Raw genomic sequence first — 6,501 nt, forward strand, 5'->3', positions numbered from 1 at the left:
TATTTATAAAACGAAGGGTCGATCAAAATCAGAACAAGTCGAAATCGGAGCGTTTGTTAGACAATAGACATGTCTTGAGAGTTTGCGAAAAAGAGTTACAAAAAATTTGGAACGAAAAAGCGGTACCAAGACGCTACTCCAAGAAAGTTTACGGTTTTAACGTTGTGTGGAGTCGGAAATTGCTGAATTGCGGCTATTTTGTCAGAATCGGTTTGGAGACCACCAACGTGTTCCAAATATTTTAGAGACGAACGGCATAATTGATATTTTCCGGAGTTAATTTTTAAACTGGCGGAAACTTATTTCAATTTTCAATTTCAAACACACCTTATAACCGAAATCGGGACCATGATGAACCAGGTAAAGAATTACGGTTTGCGGAATTATGGATATTCACAGATTGCTTCGTAAAACTCTAGGTTTGTTTAACGACCTACAGGGGCGACGTGCTGACGGATGACTGGTATCAAAACAGGTACGGTAAGCGGTTTCGGGCGTTACGGTTTGCATATTCTTACTGTTTCATTTAAAAGTGGCACGGTATGCGGTTTTGTTAAGTCACACACACACAGCTGTTGATGCGACCTGAAAACGTCTGTACCTAGGGAGTGCCACCATACGATACGATACTACTAGTTCAGGGAACGGCGAACCGACACAGTAAAGCCTGACCTCGAGCCTGACAGGCTTTTAAATTTTAACGTTTTTAACTCCGTTACGGAACGGTAATCGGTAATGCGGATATATACAGGTTAAAGATTAATGGCCGTTTGCAGCGACCAATTTAAGAGGAGCTTAGCTTAAGCGTAACTTAAAATCTATGACAACCATTGTCTCAATAATCGTTGCCATGGATTGTAAGCTACGCTTAAGCTAAGCTCCGCTTGAATTTGTCGGTGCAAACGCCCATAAGTTTGAGATTCATTCTTCCAACCGTTACCTAGTTACATCCGTAGAAAGTTCGTGAAAAACCGACTAGCGTAGCTTAAAATCCATGGCAACGATTATTGAGACAATGGTTGTCATGGATTTTAACCTACGCTTAAGCTAAGCTCCACTTAAATTTGTCGGTGCAAACGGGCATAAGAATTGTTTTGTACAGAAAAATGTTCGCGTTTTTTTAAAATATTTTTTAAGAGCTATTATCAACGCTTTCATTTGGTGTATAACTTATTTTCTCAAAATAATCATTTAAAATTGGTACCGCAAGAAGTACCGTAGCGCCATAAGTCATATGACTTGAGGCGACAGACGATCGATTTTAGCATACTCGAATAGGCCAAAGTGGAACTCCGTTGGTTAGAATTTTGATCGCTCTCGTCCAGTGGATTTCGAGCTAGCTGCCTTACTATTACGACATATACGCGAACTTCCGTTACCCTGCAGTGCAATGTGTGATAAATTAATAGCTTTATACTGGACATCCAATTTTGAAAATAAACCATTTTCGTCAATATGGAAGCGAGGTGAGATGTAATTACGATTTTGTTATTTCATTATAATTGGTTTATTATGTACCATAAGTGGATTCTATCTAATTAAAGGCTAATATTGGTTCAGACGAGTTTACACATTGATTTTTCTATACGCGTTTGTAATAACAGAAGGGTTGGAAGATAACAAAGGAAGATAACTATGTCAGTATTATAATGGAACCGTGGATCGACTTCTATATAATAAAATAATTTCCGAAAGAAATTGTTATGTTGGTATTATTTGTATTATGTTCTCCCATTATAATTTATTTAGAAATATTGGGTTTATCGCTTTATGTTGTGACATGCAAATGGATTAACATAAATCAATATAACACTTTATCTTCTACAATTATGCACACGTCAACGCAGACTTGGAATTCTCTAATTACTGGTTGTGGCATTACATTCTCTAGAACCTACTTGCACATCGAAATGAAATTTCAATAATACCGACGTAAGCATTTCAAATACACGTGCACATAATTTTATTGTAGTCTATTCAAATCACCACAAGAGATTTAGAAAATGATATCAAACAGCAAAGTGTATGAATAAACTGAAGCAATGGAACAATCGGAGTTTAGACTTTCTGTACCATCTATTATATTCTATACCTACCTACCTACAATCCAAAATGTTGCCTACCAACAGTAAATGAATTTTCTGACTCATAAAACAATATAACCTAAAGTCGTTTACAAATTGCTAACCAGAGAAGTTTACTAGTCCTGCAAAAGATTAGTATGACCACGTGTACCCATTTATTATTATTGGTACAAAAAGCGTGTTTTTTTAAAGCTCTAAATTGCTTATTGGTTTGATTTTTATATGAGTTTGCTATAAATTACATGTTAGTTTCCAGTTGATAGTTGCAGGTTCAACGAATGTGTGGCTCATTTATCCATTTCAGTTGCCTCGTCCCATTTTACTAACTTGTACTTTTATTTTATTTTTTATTTTATTTTATTTATTATCCCTTTCTTGGTCTGGGCCCTCAACAGGCTTGCGCCCAATTACAGAGTGACCCGCATAATGCTTTTTAGAGGTGGCTCTGCAGAAGGTCTTAAGTTGTTCTATACTACTCCGGGATTTACCTTACGAATTAGGAAAACTGCAGGAAAACCTAATTCGGAGTAGCCGGCAGAATGCTCGAAACTGGTCTAAGGTAATTTCCATCTCTGCCACAGGTTCGAACACCCGACCTTCGGATTTATAGTCCAATGCTCTACCACTGGACCATATAAAGCCGGTACTTTTCTAAGACAATAATAACCTTTTTGCGCGATCGGTCATTTCTGACTATTTACCATGGGTGTTTCCATGACAGTACGTAGAATTTACCAGTTGCTATGATTACGACGACGTCAAAATTACTTACCGATCTAAAAACAGAACAGCAAAAATACTTACCGACGCCTTTTTAAAAATCAACAGTCTTACATTACATTTAATCTTTAATTATTGTTAGGTACATCAAACGTACAATTTGTGCTATTGTTTCCTATGGCAAGACGCTCATAAAGTCATAAAGGAAGTTCAAAGCTAGTAAACTACATCAGACACATGCACATTTTTATGAAATTATTAATTTCAATTTTGACAAATAAACTGGTTACCTAGTGATGTACCCCATACCACTTCGATCATTTCGATTTATTCTGCTCGTTAATTTCTTAGTGCCTATTTATATTGGTTGCATAATTTTAATTTCGATCGCGCAAAAAATGTTATAAGCACGTCGAACGTTAAGGGTTACCGTTCTCAGACAATAATTGTAGTCGTCGCTTCGCTCCTCCTCCAAACAATTGTCTTCGAACGGTAAAAATCCCTTACCGTTCTCCATACTTAATATACTATTCATTGCAATAATTAAATATAAGATGTTTTTTCTTCAAACGTCATATAATATTGACATTACGTAGCCCAGCACTATGAGTTAAAGTTTGACTTTTTAGAACAATCGAATAAGCGGCAGTGAAATATTTTAGTGCCTAGGCATTAAAACGCTTCAGTGCCAGTGTCACATTGATGATTTTCTAAAGTTGTCGAAAGTATTTTTTGTGCAATTTCATTTTTATTTGAAATCGAGTCTTCTATGTAACCTTCAGCCACACAATTGGACTTCCAGCCACCATGTCACTTTACACAAAATAAGCCAGGAGCACATGTTCCGAGTAGGTTTTTGCGTTCTTTTGCTTACACCAATCAATAAATTTCCTACAAGCTTGGTCGTAGATGTCCTTTGACTTTGTAGGAAGTAAATTTTCGACCGCCGCTAAAGCAACTTCCTCCACGTCAGGTGGCGGCAATATGAATCCATGATCGCTAAAGGAATTACAGAAATTACTAAGGTCGTAATTTTCTAAAAATTGAAAGGATACTTACCTACAAAAAACTCGTCCACAATTAAAACGTCAAAACTAATAATGGCTAACTATAGCAATTGTTATAGTCACCACAGCCGACGCGCTCACGGCTATACCTATAACGATCGCGTTAATATTTCTTCCGTTTTGAAAACCATTATTTAGGCGTTATTCTCACGTTTGAAGAAAAAATAGCATATATTATGCGGAGCTAAAGTAACTTTTTATGGCTCGTCAGTATTTTGCTGGCCTCGCTTCGCTCGGCCATCAAACGCTGACTCGCCATAAAAAGTATCACTTTAGCTCCTCATAATATAATATACTATTATTTACCATGTCCTTTATTGGATAAAGTTCAACAAGAGCTACCCCGAGATATTTGAATACAAGAGAAGAAAATTTAAAAAAATACACACAGCAAGCCGGATTAACCCAACAGGACAAGTATGAATTGGAAGAGTTGATCAAAGAATAACTCATAAAAGAGCAACAACGGAACGGGGAACGAGAAAGAAACGCTCATAGAAATGTATTCGTAAAACAAGAGAAAATATAAGGCGAGAGCGGCGCGAATACACGAACCGCCCACAGAATGCAAGACATTACAGTGGACAAATTTAATAGGGGTGATCAGGGAGACGAATACATGCTAGATCACTAATTCAGCACCAAGAAGAAGAGAAAATTAATCACGTGACGTTTACGTCACAGTATTTTCGACAAATTTTGAACGTCCATAATGAGACGGAAGAGACATAATAGCATAACATGTGAAGAAGAAAGAAAATTAAATAGTCCTAGTACTCAATTAAAACAAGTCGGTGAGAACATTTTTTGTGAAGAACAAGAAGTAGGTAACGAGTTTGATTAAAAAGAAGAACAGCAGAAGGAAGTTCTTAAATTCCATCCAATTGTTGTAGTAAGGGTGTGTGGGTGGGTGTGAGCTGTCCAAGATAAAGTTAATATCCCTGCATTTCTAAAGGCATCACAGCAGGTTGCGATAATAATTTTAAGTTCATTATCTGTATTTTAGGAATTGGTCACAGGTAAGGCGGTAAGTTCACTTGAAATCTTAGTGAGAAGGAAGTTATGAAGTTCATTCTTGTCCTACTGAAATAGCAGCAGTTTTGAGTCCAGAAGCGCGGCTCTCGAACTTGCGTCAGGTTGCGGAAGATTTATATTTTACCTAAAAAGAGGTTGTCAGTCCTCCAATCATTTTCCGAGAGGTAAATTTGATACTTCAGCACACGACCAGTTTTAGAAGGCATTTCCAGGTTCTTTAGAGACGTCTGAAGGTTGTTTATTGGTTCTGTTTTTATATGAATTTAATACATATTGACAATGGAATAAGGTTCATTATAGATCATAGACATGCATGTTATTAAAGAGTCTGGAGTTTGCAAGTCTTCAATAAGTGCCTACAAATGTAACCGTTATTCACATTAAATAATCCAATATTTTATTATACTTTTCTTATAGCTGTTTGGCTGAGTAATTAGTCCGCAAGGTAACTTTTTAAATTATTATTTTAGTTATTTCCATGTTAACTGAGGGCTGGAGTAGAGCCACACCATTTTGATGTTTCCTATGTACATGCCATTTATTATTTTACGAGTTGTGTTATTTCAATTGATTGTACAGGTATTTTAATGTGTTTTTGTACTGAATTGATTTATCGGGTTTTCCACTGCATTTATGATGTCTTGTGTATTTTGTTTTTATGAACTTGTTTAATTGCATTTGATTTGATTATCTGATTTTTATCATACAATTTGAGATGTTTTATTTATGTGTATATTCTCTTGCATTTTATTGCTGCAGGTGATTTATTTCATGTATTTGTGTGTCCTATGCCGGGGTTTTTGTCCCGTAGAAGGTTTCCCTGGTATAGCCTTGTTGGGTGCGTAATTGTTGTGAATTGGACATATATCAGAGTTGTAAAAAAAAAACAAAAGAGTGGAAATACGCATTTTTTACTAGTTATGTCAATTTAATTGTATCGTGACAAGAAATAAAAAACCCATAAGAAAACGGGTAGTTTTCATCAAGCTTTGTTAACATTTTATGGCGACCGTGACAGGATACCGGGTTTGAGTGTTTTGGTTACGATATTTGTGTTAAATTGACATTTTAGTGGTGCGTTCGATTTCCGCGAAAAATGGAGCAACAAAGGCGATACCGCGACGTATGTCGTGATAGCTTTATGCGGGCCACCGACAAGCTACGGGTTTTATTAACTAAAACTCCTATAGATAGTGTTGCGTTGAAGGTGGCGGTTGAAATGCTGCGGCTTAAGCATTCAACTTTACAAAAAGCCGACGATGAAATAACAACGCTGTTGATGGGTGAGGCGGCCGACAGAGACGTCCTGGGAGCCGAACAAGCTACTTGCGCAGAATTCATGGAACAGTTCCTTGAGTTACAGCAGCAGGTGAGCGACCTAACCTCCAAGCCATCGACAGCAGCCGTTCCTTCCAGTGGCATCGGTAACAATGGGGTAAATCTTTACAACATACAAGGTAGGAGATTTATTACCGAAAGATTTTAAAAAATTTGATGGGAACGTGCGTGAATGGCTCGCGTTTTGGGCACAATTTGTGAAAATTCATCATCATACAGAACTCGATGAAATCGATAAAATTAGTTACTTAATACAA

Source organism: Photinus pyralis, unplaced genomic scaffold (assembly GCF_008802855.1).
Source record: "Photinus pyralis isolate 1611_PpyrPB1 unplaced genomic scaffold, Ppyr1.3 Ppyr1.4_LG2, whole genome shotgun sequence".
Taxonomy (NCBI): domain Eukaryota; kingdom Metazoa; phylum Arthropoda; class Insecta; order Coleoptera; family Lampyridae; genus Photinus; species Photinus pyralis.